Here is a 9997-nt window from a genome sequence, read left to right as displayed (position 1 = left end):
CGTGGAAGTTGCCGATTGATCTGTGGCAGTGTCCCGATCGGTTACGAGGGGGTGGTTCTATGTTTTCCTTAGTTATTTAAAATCGTTTTGTATATGGATTCTGTTTAATTTGGAATTCGAGTCTTAGTCGTGTTTGATTGTAGCTCTCTGAGCATGGTATAAATGTAGACCATAGGGCCTTATAATAAGATATCTATCAATTAATCAAACACAAGTTTTTACTCATATTCCAGCATCTGCTTTTTCGATGACATCGTCATATTTTCCTTTTTACTATGAGTTATTAGGAGTTCGTCGACTTAAGCTCGACGTATTCTCAAGTTCCGCGTGAATACCTCTTGGCCGTGACATCCGGGCGCATCGCTGTTGTTGGGACCAAAGTATTCGAGTTATCACCTTTGTCGATAGTAAGGTCAAATCGGCTGGCACGCCTTAACGTTTGAATCGGGTATTAGCCCTTTGTGTTTGCAGATCCACTTTTGCACCAACATTAGGGTTTTATCTGACAGAATTCCATGAGTTTTGGTGTTTGTCTATTTCTGCAGGGGTTTATCAGGAAATATGGAGAAAAGGCCCACACGTCGGGTTTACATAGAGATATTAACGTGCCGCGCAATTTTCTATCATCTAGAAGACTCGAGAAGCCACGGGAACGAACGGGAAGGCGATCGGGCACGGGGGCAGGACGCCCGCCCTGGTGCAGAGTCCAATCTGGACCCGTCTCGCGGATTACACTCCACCGACCTAAAGGATCAAGGATAACCGTTCAGTCAATGTCGGTTTGATCCAACGGCCCAGATTCACTTGAGGGACTATATAAGCAGACCCCCTGGCCCCTGGAGGTGGACAAGTTCATCATATAGTTGAGAGGTGCCCTCGAAGGATAACCTTTCCTCAAAATAGACTTAAGGCTTAGCATCAAATGTGAGAGTAGACTAGATCTACTAGATTGAGAGAGATAGAGTGGAGGTGTAGATCGGAGGAAGCCCGGCCTGTCGGTGTCTACTCTGAGGTTGTACCTGTGGGATGAAGTCTCCTAACCTGAGGCTTGCTCCTCGGATTCTTCAATAATTCAACTTCTAAATTCTAGTAAGTTCTTGTTTTATTGTTCTTTGGTTTATGAGTTTACTTTAATCTCTTCCGATTGAGTTTAGAGTAATCATTGCTAGCGTAAACGTGGTGTTTGGGCTAGGGTACTCATAGATATCCCCTGACTAGCTGGACCGTGGTAGTAGCGAGGAACATGACATTTCTGAGTTACCTTTGCAGCCCACATCTCGTTAGCAGGACGGGTAGGGTTTATAGGTACGGGTCAAACATCCTCTGTGGTGTGTAGATTCTGTGAGCCTCCCCAATAGAACAGTAGATCATCCTTACCAAGGTTAGAACGAGACTACGGTTGCAGTCTTCTCTATACATCGCTCACATCGAGTCACATTCTTTGTAGCCTAAAGGGTAGTAGCAATAGATTTGGTTAGTCAGATGCACGCTTTCTCCCAGTGGTAAAAATATAAATACGATACTCTGGATAACCTCCTGGGTGAAGTGCTCACCGATATCTGTGCGCTTGCGGATCATTTCCTGATGGCGTTACCAAATATCAACAAGGCCAAGGAGGAGTTCGAGTTTGCTTCAGACAGTTCAGATGATGATTATCATCTCCCTGTGCCAGAACTTCCTCCGAGGCAGCACGACCACGAGGTAGGAGGTTCTTCTAGTGCCACAGATCTAGCTTGCTTGCATACTTGAGGGGATGAGAGCCGATCAGCGGAGGGCAGCGCACTACAAGAAATTCCCTTATACGTGACGGTTTGATTCTGTCATGGACAAGGAAAAATCCGTCATAGTTAACTATCTGTGACGGTCCATAGGAACGTCATCTATTCCTCATCATACATTTTTTGAACCAAAATAGAACGTCACGGGTTGTTTTTTGGATCGTCATGGACGAACCAGAGGGCAACTATAGGAAGAGACTATGGTGATGAACTGAACCATCATGGTTTTGCTGCCATGTCAACACACATAAACTAGAACAAAGCTCACAATTGACAAATATTGCTCATCATTTTCATTAAAACTATCAACATTTGTACTTGTACAATATTTCACACGAAATACTAAGACAATAACCATGCTACACTCAAGTACCTACAAAACTAAGACATTTGCTTGTACAACACATAACTCGTATGATTTGCTCGGACAACTAAATCTTTTATCACTAACAAAAATAGCCACCATGAGCACCTTGATCATATTGCCGCAATTAAGAGATAGCCTCACCAAACGCCTGCAAAAAGAAGAGCAATACCATAATGTATGAGATTGCAACTTTGTTTAAATTAACAGATAAAATACATATTTACATATCATCACATTTCAGTCAAGTTTATGAATTTTTTAGGTACAAATCCATCCAGATTCACATATTTATGAAGAAGACAGGAGCATATTGAGAGCCAAAGCTGGAAACATAACAAAAAAAGGTTGAAATACAAGGAGTTACAAAAATTAAAATTAAAATTAAAATTACAGCTATCTGAGAATTAAAATTAAAATTAAAATTACAGCTATCTGAGAATTACTTTGGAGTGTTTAGAAACTGGTCTGGCTGCTGGCTTCCCTGTCAATTGACATATATAAGAAAAGGTAGTTTAACAGTTCAAATTATATGGTCATCACATAAGACAATTATCATTAGTCTTCATAAATATATCAGACAATCACCATTAGTCTTCACAGATATATACATATAATTGTGCAGTGCTAAAACTGTAAATAGATTGAGTTCCAGCCTCAAGTTACATTCTAGGGTTCACAAAATAAAAGGAAGCAACCAACACAGATGCTACATTCAGGGTGATAACCAAGAACCAACACATAGGCTGCATTCTACATGCTGCCATAGCATGCTTACAGGCTATGAACAAGAATTCTGCTACACAAAACACTTCCAGTGCAGGTATTTTTTGCACCTTAGTGGTCCATCTCTGCAATCAGAAAGCTGTGAATGCTCAATTGCTTTATTATTTGGTAGCCTTAGAAAGGCATATGTTGTAAGAAAATTACTGTACACCTGGGCATAACATAAAAATCAAATCATCAATAGAATAGAAAAATAGAAACTACTAAAATTTCCAGGCACTCCTAGGATGGCAAAACAAATGCTATATGGATATTATAGAAAAATGAATCCTGGAGGTACTTTTGTGCTCTCAAACTTCAATCTAGCCATGTAGTAACAAAAAGAGTATGTCCAAGGCATCAATAAACCTTGAACAGACCATACTTAATCTGACATTAGTAATTAGCTATGTAGAAATAGAAATCATACAGAGTACCAGACCTATGATTTATTGTGCACTACTTTTACATAATAAATTGAGAGCCTTACATATAGAAGTTTCAGCTTTATACATGGGACAAACATAGTGGTACCTTTTGCTTGTGCTTCTTGCGGCCGACGCTAGAGGGTGCTGCCGGCGGCTCCTGCTTGCGGCCGATGCAGGAGGGGTGTTGGGGTCGATGCAGGATTCACCGGCTCCAGATCTCCTCAGGGGAGGCGGCCAAGTTCCTGTGGAGGGCATCGGCGGCTGCGGCAAAGGGCGGGAGTCGCCATGCGGTGGGCGTCGATGGCCGGGATGGAGACCGGGGTCCCGATGCGGAAGACAGTAGTGGTGGCGGCGGCGGCTTCGAGTGGTGACTGGTGAGATGCCGCTATTTGTTTAGAGGAGCCGAGGATAAGGTCTCAGGGGGCAACGCCGGGCAGCCTCCAAAAGAAGAAACAAGTTAGCATTCTGCACAATACGACCGATGACCAACTGGTTAGCTCCTTGCAGATGGGAACGTTGTGGACAGCCACGGTTCAAATCCCACCTTTTTTGCATTTACCTTCCCTAATTAAATCCCTCACCGACAGGTGGGTCCCACCAGACCAGCGCCAACCACATGACACGTAGGAACGACGTGGACGCTCACATCAGCATGCCACCTACATGTTATATTTGTGACCTTCGAATGAGTCCGTTATAGATGACCAAATTGATCTGTAAAATGATTTCGCATGATTCGTGACATTCCACTTATGACGGTAATTCAACCAATCGTCATGCATCATCACCTGGGATTTGGACCGTCATGGATGACTACATTCTGTGATGATTTGTTAGAAGGTCACAATCAAACCGTCACATATAAGGGAATTTCTTGTAGTGAGCTGAGGAGCAGGCTAGGAGGGACAGAGACCATGCTACCATCAATGTAGCCATGCAGGCCTAGCAGGACGAGCTTCAGAGACAGCTCCTAACCTTCCAGGAGCAGCAGCTGGCTTTCCAGGCCTAGCAGACTGCCATGATGGCCGCTCTTATGGCCGTGTTGACGGTCCTTAAGTACCAAATATAATCATCAAATAAATAAAGAAAAGGATCCAAATGCAACCAACACCCAAACTTAGGGTTTTATCTAACAGAATTCCATGAGTTTTGGTGTTTGTCTATTTCTGTAGGGGGTTATCAGGAAATACAGAAGAAAGGCCCACACGTCGGGTTTACATAGAGATATTAACGTGTCGCGCAATTTTCTATCATCTAGAAGACTCCAGAAGCCACGGGAACAAAGCGGAAGCCGAGAGGGCTCAGGGACAGGGCGCCTGCCCCAGTCCTTAGGGTGTCTGCCCTCCTATTCTGCCCAATCAGGGTACAACTCGGGGATTATGCTCCACCGACCTAAAGGGTCAAGAATAACCATTCAATCAATGTCGGTTTGATCCGACGGCCCAGATTCACTTGAGACGACTATATAACCAGACCCCCTGGCCCCTGGAGGAGACACCCCCTTGATCATTATTCATTATTGTTGGTGCAAAAGCTGGTCTGCAAACACAAAGGGCTAATACCCGATTCAAACGTTAAGGCGTGCCAGCCGATTTAACCTTGCTATCGGCAAAGGTGATAACTCGAATACTTTAGTCCTGACAACAGCGATGCGCCCGGATGTCACGGCTAAGAGGTACTCACGCGGAACTTGAGAACGCGCCGAGCTTAAGTCGACGAATTCCTAAGAACTCGTAATGGAAAGGAAAAAGTATGACGAAGTCGCCGAAAAAGTAGATGCTGGAATATGAGTAAAAACGTGTGTTTGATTGATTGATAGATGTCTCATTACAAGGCCCTAGGGTCCATATTTATACCCTTCTCAAAGAGCTACAACCAGATACGATTAGAATTCGAATTCCAAATTACACAGAATCCATATACAAAACGATTTAAATAACTAAGGAAAGCATAAAACTATCCCCCCCCGTGATAAACTAGAACACCTCCACAAACCGATCGGCAGCTTCCGGACTCTCCCTCCGTACCATCGGCAGACTCCCTTGTCATAGTCATCGGCAGATTTCCTTGTCGTAGCCATCGGCACAGACACATCATCACCTAGGGACTTAGTCACGTTCAACTCCTCCTTCATCGGCAACCATCCTCATCGGCAATTCACCCTGTAAATAGAACACCGTCATCTTATCCTGCCGGCCCACACTCTACCAAATATGGACATGTGCCCAAAAACGGTGTCAACACATGCCCCCCAATTTCGGAGTATGAAATCAATGCTCCGAAATTCTCTGCAGTAATGATGCCTTTTCCCGCAATTAATGCTCCTAATCTGGTAATCAACATCCTCAATCTAATCAACTCCTGATCCTATCCTTTTGCAGATCTCTCGAAATCCTCAACTTTCCAAACGGACATTTCCTCTTTAATCGCACATCGGCACTATTACCGTTACAAGGATCTGCCGATGGACTGACCAGGGCGCTCGTACCTTATCTCCTCAAACGGCTACCTCCACTTTATTCGTCCATCGGCAATATGACCGTTACAGGACACCGCCGATGGACCGACCAGGAGATCCCGCACAGTGAAATATCTCTGGATAATAACCGCTTCCTGTCAAATCACCTGCACAATCTCTTGATTACCGTGCGAACAGTTACCATATCTACCTGAGCACCCTCGGATTTTTCGGATGCGGCAGAGAGATAAGTCAGATTTGCCCCTGCCCGTTTTGTCTTATAAGTAGTTCCTTCTCGGGTACTCCTTCTCCATCACATCATTCTACAACTTCAACCTCACCTTTCCGGCGGCGGCGCTGTTCCAAAAGCTCCAAGATCTCTGACGAGGCTCCTTCTTCACCAACTCCAAAACTCTCAATCTTCTCCTCCGTGGCAAAATGGCCGTCAACTTCATCATCCCTGAGGTCAGTCCTTCGCACCATCTATTAACCTTTTCTCGCACCCTTGTTTGTCTGCAATCCGCCGTACTGAATGTTTTCCCCCTTCTCTTTTTTTTGTTTTTTTATACCTCCAAAACCATTAGGAATCGGCTAACAAAATTGTCATCCCCACTGATCGACCACATCTCCAATGCCTTGGCCCGTTAGGGGATCCAGATCCCACCGATCTCATAAACGCAGAAACCAATAGGATCCCTTTCAGAGCAGAGAACTTTTCTTTGGATCTGTGGAAGGACACTTTTCGCTCCTGGCCCAGTCCTACTATGGGGTGGACAGATTGGTTTCTGAGAGTTAGCAATTCAAATGAAGTCCAATGGGGTGAAAGAAACCTAGCCCAATGCATTAGGTTGTCTATTGCCGATATGCACAAGAACGAGTCACTGCTGATAGCTGCATCATACTTCTGGTCAGACACGCTCAGTGCCTTTGTTTTTGGCCATGGCCCTGTTTCCCCCACTCTCGTCGATGTAGCTATGCACACCGGGTTAGATATTTCTTCTGCCGATAGCACTCACTTTTTTGATACCAAACCTAGTGCTAAGGTAGAAACCCGCTCCATCGGTGGCTGGTCAGGGTATATCCAAAAATACCGCAAAACAGGCCCTGTTGACATAAAGGAGCAGACCTGCTTTCTAAACATGTGGCTAGACAAATTCGTGTTCTGTGGTCGATCGGCAGGACCAACTTCCGTTCATCTAGCAGCAGCGGAAAATCTGGCCAATGGTGGCCGATTTCCTCTCGGCCGATACCTGCTTAGAGCAGCTTATCACCTCCTCCACCAAGTAACTAAGAAGCTCTTGCTTGGCCAGTCTATCGGTAACTTGGGAGGCCCCTGGTGGTTTATCAATATGTGGCTAAATCTGCATCTGCACAAGCGCCTGAATTTTAACCTATTCACACAACGTTTTCCAAGGGACATAACTGAAAATTATGTGTTGGGTGAAGAGGAATCGGCAACACATTCTCCCTTAAACTTCGGCGAAGCTGTCATAGTTCTGCCTGGTTCAGGGGGTAATCCAGATCAGGTCAGCCGATTCTTCCAAACTCTGTATGAGGGCTTGGCCAGAGATGAGCGAGCATGGTTGGCCTATGATGACCCAGACAGTATGCTTCCCCTGGTTTTCAACCCATTTGATGAAGCTCTTGACCGGGATAATGAAGTAATGATGGCAATGGTAACTCCTAGAGCTATACCAGTGAATTTCTTTGGTAGTGGGAAAACATCTCCTCAGACTTATGAATTTTACAATCCATCGGCACTAGCCCGTCAGTTAGCTTTTGGCCAGCTGCCGATCGCACTCTGCTATGCCGATGTGATAAAGCCCAGGGAAACCATCAACAATCTCCTTGAATGGATCCGAGTAGCCCAACTGCCATCGAGTGCCGATACAGACGTAGATTTATCGGAGTGGGTTCCAGCCGCCTTCATAACACAGGCATACAAGCAATGGTGGGCAGAATGGAAGGAGCATCTGTTCTGCAAATCGGCCCTCACATACCGCGGCATGATCGACCCTGAATACGAAGTTCCTAATGACACCGTAAGTGTTTTCACACTGATACTTCAATTCTTTCAATTCTATTTCTATTGGCAATTTACTTCTGAACTTTTCTGCAGGTTGATGATACCCCTCCATCGGTCAGCAAAAGTGGCAAGCCGATTGATCTATTTGCATCAGGCCCAATCTCTTCAATCGGCCACAACGCCCCTACTCTGGCTTCCATCGTGCATCGAGGTATACGCCTGAAGAAGGTCACCACCAGGAAGACCCAGACTTCACCATCGGTAGCTGCTTCCGCCCTAGCACAGGCTTTCAAGGTAATATCCAAACTTTTTCATTTATACCGATCTTTCCTTTACATCAGCTACGCTTGTATTAACAAATTCCTCTTTGTGGTTGCAGCAAACCAGTGCATCGGCAAAAACCAAGAACCAAGGTGCCGATGCCCCCCAGTCCAGCCAGCCAAAGAGGAAAGGCGCGAAGGGTACCAGGCCCGGAACAAAGCCCCAGAAAGTGGCAACTCCTCCTCCTCCTCCTCCGGTATCCCCCATTACGGTGGAATCTTCTCCCTCCCCTCTAGATGTAGAGATCCAGCAAGCACCATCTCCCCCTCATCCGCAGGAAGCACCAGAAGTAGACAAACCCCAGCAGGAAGAACTCCAAGCAGAAGGTACATCAACTGATGTAGATGAGCAAACAACTGGCCCGGCAGGTTCAATCACGTCATCGGCAGTTCCCCCAATTCAGACAAGCATCGTTCCTCCTCAGGGTAACATATTTTAATAATATTGCCACCGATGAACTTATTCTCATTCAGCCTCATAACTCTTTCTGTCTCCTTTCAGTCAATGTCGTTCCATCGGCAACTCTGGCCGATCAACCTACGGCTCCACCGGCATCTTCCAGTCAAAGGCAAGAAATAGCCCTGAAGCAGGTAAGTCACCCAATCTTCATCAGTATTATTTGCTGATTCTCCGAGTATGAACTAACTTACTTTGTTTTCCTTCCCAGGAACAAGATTCTCCCGACAGCCTATTCTCCTTCGCCATCGACATTTCTGAGGAAGAAGGTGAAGAAGCAAGCTCTTCCCAAACAGTTGGCATCACACCGGCAGAGATCAGGGCCAAGCTGGAAGAACTATCGGCCCTCCTTCACCAGGACACGGCACAACTGGTCGATGACTCCGACCCAGCCAAGGTCCTGTTCAGGACTCTCAGAGGCCAGATCCCAGCCGATGTCGAAGAAATCCTTTTCCAAGCCGCACATTTGGAGAGTCGTCAGCTGCAGTACCAGAGGGCTTCTCGGCGCCTTGCCGATAGAGCTGCTCAGACTCAGCTCTCTGAAGAAATGAGGAAAGAGAAACTTCTGACCGATGAGAAGCACAAGAACATTGACATCTTGAGATCTTCAGGAGACACGCTGAAGCAGAAGATATCTGACCTATCGGCAAAAAGGGAATCCCTGTTGGCAGAACTCAAGCAAGTGGAGGACGCCTTATCCCAAGCCCAACAGGAAGAGAGCCAACTGCCAGAGACCATCAAGCTTCTTGAGCATGAGCGAAACGTCCACGGTCGCAAGGCTCTACAATTGAAGAAGAAGCTGAAGCCGATAGAAGGTTCTGCCGATGATGATATCAAGGAGATAGAAGCAGCCAACCAAATCCGGCAACGCGCCATATCGGCGATCCAGGCGCTGCTGAACACATGAAGCTCTCATCGGTGACATATCTGTGTTTTCCTCCTCTTTCAGCTTTTAGTCTAGCCGATAGGATTGTTATCGGCATCTTTTGAAACATTAAGTCCTGCCCTCAAACATTTAAATCCAGCCGATAGGAGTGTTATCGGCACTTAAACTTTTATGCATCGACCCATATGCTGGGGTAGTACATTTTTAAATATTTGCCATTTAATGCTCTGGGAAATTCAACTCCTTCGAGAGTTTCTAGAATATAGGCATTTCCAGGAGCCGATCGACTTATCCGATAAGGACCCTCCTGTCGGTATTTTTCCCCGGGGGGGGTCACACCAACGAGTAAATTTGTATGCGTGCTCCCTTTTCCGGATGGTGATGCAAGAAAACACAGAGATTTATCCTGGTTCGGGCAAAAGAAGGCCCTACGTCCAGCGGGGGGGAGAGAGTTTGTATTATCTTGCACCTAAGTGCTTGTACAGGGGCGAATACAGGCGTGGTGTGAAGTGTGG

The 9997-nt window shown here is 45.8% G+C and overlaps 1 long non-coding RNA gene across 1 annotated transcript; it reads right to left on the bottom strand.

Annotated features, from left to right (window-relative positions):
• LOC110429862 lies at positions 2049-3417 on the bottom strand. The gene is made up of 2 exons (XR_002447045.1): positions 2589-3417; positions 2049-2293 (listed from the first exon to the last, which is right to left on the bottom strand). It is a non-coding gene; the product is annotated as an uncharacterized LOC110429862 (long non-coding RNA).

Source organism: Sorghum bicolor, chromosome 8, assembly GCF_000003195.3.
Source record: "Sorghum bicolor cultivar BTx623 chromosome 8, Sorghum_bicolor_NCBIv3, whole genome shotgun sequence".
NCBI classification, from domain to species: Eukaryota; Viridiplantae; Streptophyta; class Magnoliopsida; order Poales; family Poaceae; genus Sorghum; species Sorghum bicolor.
Note: the sequence above shows the minus strand (reverse complement) of the source record. Positions and strands in the feature narration are given on the sequence as shown.